The following is a 3,019-nucleotide window of genomic DNA, read 5'->3' as shown; positions in this document are numbered from 1 at the left end:
AGCGCATGTTTCTATTAGTGCATGTATATGCATATAAATGCATTGACTGAGGAATTTTTGAGGAAACACATTAAACCATTGCTGAGGGGGCTGGTGATGGAGAGGGGTGGACAAGGGAGACTACTGTTTTATCATCTGTATTTGCGTAAATAAGACAATATTGTAAACAGGTCTTTAATAAAAGAAACTGTTGCGATTCTTAATAATACGAGTCACTTCCCCTCTTGCAGGAGCTTCTGCGAAACTTGCTTGCAAGCCGAGAAAATTGTATTGAGATCCTCTCATGTACCCAGCGCTTTCACACATATAATTTACCTGTAATTTATCCAGTTCAATCTCAGGGCTGGCAAAATCCAGTTGACCCCTCCTCCCTGTAACATCCGCACCAAATTTTAAAATCAACTTTTTCTTGAATATCTACATACTTGTTTAAATCTCAGCTGAGGGAGACACGGCATAAAGCTGGGGACTGACATGGTAGCCTTTCTTGATATAAATCCCATCCATCTGCAGGATGGGGATTCCGGGGCGAGTCTTATCACCGTCACTCACAGCCCCTCCCTGACTCCTTGCAGAACTCTGCGTCCCTTCAAGGCAGTTGCACCGAAGCAGCTTATTTTCTCAAAGGAGACTCAGAAAGAAAAGAAAATGTGACTGAGCTGGGCAGATTTGTCCACCTCACCTGCCATCAGGCTCGGGGGACTGAGCAGCCTGGCCTTCTGGGCCAGCCCGGGACTCATTTCTTTGAAAAATCTCTCGGTTGGTGTATTAGTCCGCTCGGGCTGCCATAACAAAATACCACAGGCTGGGTGACTTAAACAACAGACATTTATTTTCTCACAGTGCTGCCAAGTGGGAAGATCAAGATCAAGGTTTCTGGTGAAGGCTCTCCGATTTGGTTTCTGGTGAAGGCTCTGGTCATGGTTGGCCTCCTTCTGGCTAAGATGTCGCACAGCCTTTCCTGGGTGCATGCGATGCAGAGAGGAAGAGACACCCCTGCTGTCCAAATGTCCCTGCAGAATCACAGTTGTCACTACCTCGAGACACTGACAGATACAATGAGCTCTGTGGCGTCTCATCTCATAAGGACACTAATCCTGTCGGAGCAGGCCTCCACCCTTATGACCTCATTTAACCCCAATTCCCTCCTAAAGGCTCTAGCTCCAGATACAGTCCCATTAGACGTCAGGGCTTCAACCCATTAATTGCGGGGTGGAGGAACACAATTCAGTCCATAGCAGTTGGCAAGGTTTTCGGTTGCTGACCCTCACTTTCCCACGTTTCTGATTCCCTGCTGTCCAAATGTCCCTGCAGAATCACAGATGTCACTACCCTGACATACTGACAGATACAACTGGCCCCTCGTCCTGACTAAAGCAACCTACTACCACATCCCAGGGTTACTAATGAGGAGGTGAATCGAGTCTCCTAGCCCAGAGGCCCTGCTGATCCATGTCACTGCCTTAAGCGTCATCGTAGACGTCAGAAACCCCGGACCAGGCCCTGGGTACACCCTGGAATATCTTAGGTGGGCAAGACCTTGGGATGGTTCCCCGGGACAGATCCCGGCCCCTGAGAAAACTCACTCAAAAACTGCAGCAGAAGGGGCTCAGGGACTCCGTGGGGCACCGTTTTCTCGTCTTGTTCTGCCACCTGGTGGCAGATGGCTGCGTCTACAAGGAGACCGATGGAAACTCCACAAAACCTGGGCCTTCATTCCCGGGAATCTCCGGCAGTTTGGAACAACCTTCCTACTTAGAAAATGAGTTTCTTTATATGAGAATGAAAGTTGTGCTGAGAGATGACAGTGTAGCTTTCTGGGTTTTCATTTCTATTCGTTTTTTTTAAGTTAACAATTTAAACCTAGCTTTTATTAAGCATTTAAACACAACTTGCCAGTTTGGTCATTTTAATCACACAGCTAGTCATATGCAACTAGAAGAAACATTACTTTCACTTGTTCATTGGTTCATGTTCAGTTAACTCCTAAGTTTCAGTGGAGTGGTGTAGGAGAAAACCCAACTGGAGTAGACTCAAGGAGAGAAAAGGGAGATAGGACAGACAAGACCTGCTCACTTCTTGGAGGAGTTTCTAAGTATTTCGCAACACTTGCTGGAAATTCACAAGATTTTGGTGAGAATTTCTGCGCACATCAGAGGGAATTATGTATTCACATGAAAGCTAAGGGCTCTTTACCTCTGATTTGTGCACAAATCCTGTGAATCTCAGGGCTGTCTGGAACCATTTGAACCCTCCTCTCTGCAGCATAGTGTACAAGCGACCACTCGGGCTGTGTTTCAACACCTCTAACGTTACTAATCTCATTACCTTACAAAGCCAGCGATGGCCTGGCTGGTGGGAAGGACATCTTCGTGTGAATCCCATCTGCAGCATCTGCGGTCTTGTTAACCTCTTTCTCGGCTCCTTCCCCTGACCTTGTCTCTGCAACTCTGGGTCCACCTAGAACTCTGGTGTGACACCCCAAGAGCAGATGTGATGGCTGAGGTCCAATCATAGTCTTTTAGTGGATGTGTATTCAGGGGGCAAACACATAATGCTGCATTTACCTCCACCCTATGAAGATACAAAGAGCCTTCAATACACATCCATACTCATAAATGACGACATGTTATGTATCAGGGTCACTCTTACAATTTCATCTACAAGGCTCAACTGTTAAATGTGAGAAAAACAGTGCACAGTAATGTCACAATAGTGTCCACGTGAATGAAGTAGGATGACCAACTGTCCCAGTTTGCTTGGGACGGAGAGTTTTCCCAGGACAGGGACCTTCAAGTTTTAAAACTGGAATGGTCCTGCTCACGGCAAACTAGGACCCTGTGTGACCTTGGCATGCAATGAACCATTCATTGCCAAATAAGATGAGCTACCGCTAGAAGACCTCTACACATTGTGTTCTCTGGAGGAGGACCTTCAGGGCTGTTCCGCTCAGCGAGCAGAAACGGGGCTCTAGCCTGCTGGGAGGGCCAGGAGGAAGAAACAGAGGAAAGAAAGATTG

The 3,019-nt window shown here is 47.0% G+C and overlaps 1 long non-coding RNA gene across 2 annotated transcripts; it reads right to left on the bottom strand.

Moving 5' to 3' along the window:
- Positions 1-810: 810 nt before the first annotated feature.
- On the bottom strand, positions 811-3,008 carry LOC116546437. 2 transcript variants are annotated; one of them, XR_004266714.1, is made up of 2 exons: positions 1,587-3,008; positions 811-1,308 (listed from the first exon to the last, which is right to left on the bottom strand). It is a non-coding gene; the product is annotated as an uncharacterized LOC116546437 (long non-coding RNA). The 2 variants fall into 2 exon arrangements; XR_004266713.1 differs by having other exon boundaries at positions 811-1,013.
- Between the last annotated feature and the right edge of the window lie 11 nt (positions 3,009-3,019).

The sequence above is a fragment of the Sapajus apella genome, unplaced genomic scaffold (genome assembly GCF_009761245.1).
Source record: "Sapajus apella isolate SASKATOON/1434 unplaced genomic scaffold, GSC_monkey_1.0 scaffold896, whole genome shotgun sequence".
Classification (NCBI taxonomy): Eukaryota; Metazoa; Chordata; class Mammalia; order Primates; family Cebidae; genus Sapajus; species Sapajus apella.
Note: the sequence above shows the minus strand (reverse complement) of the source record. Positions and strands in the feature narration are given on the sequence as shown.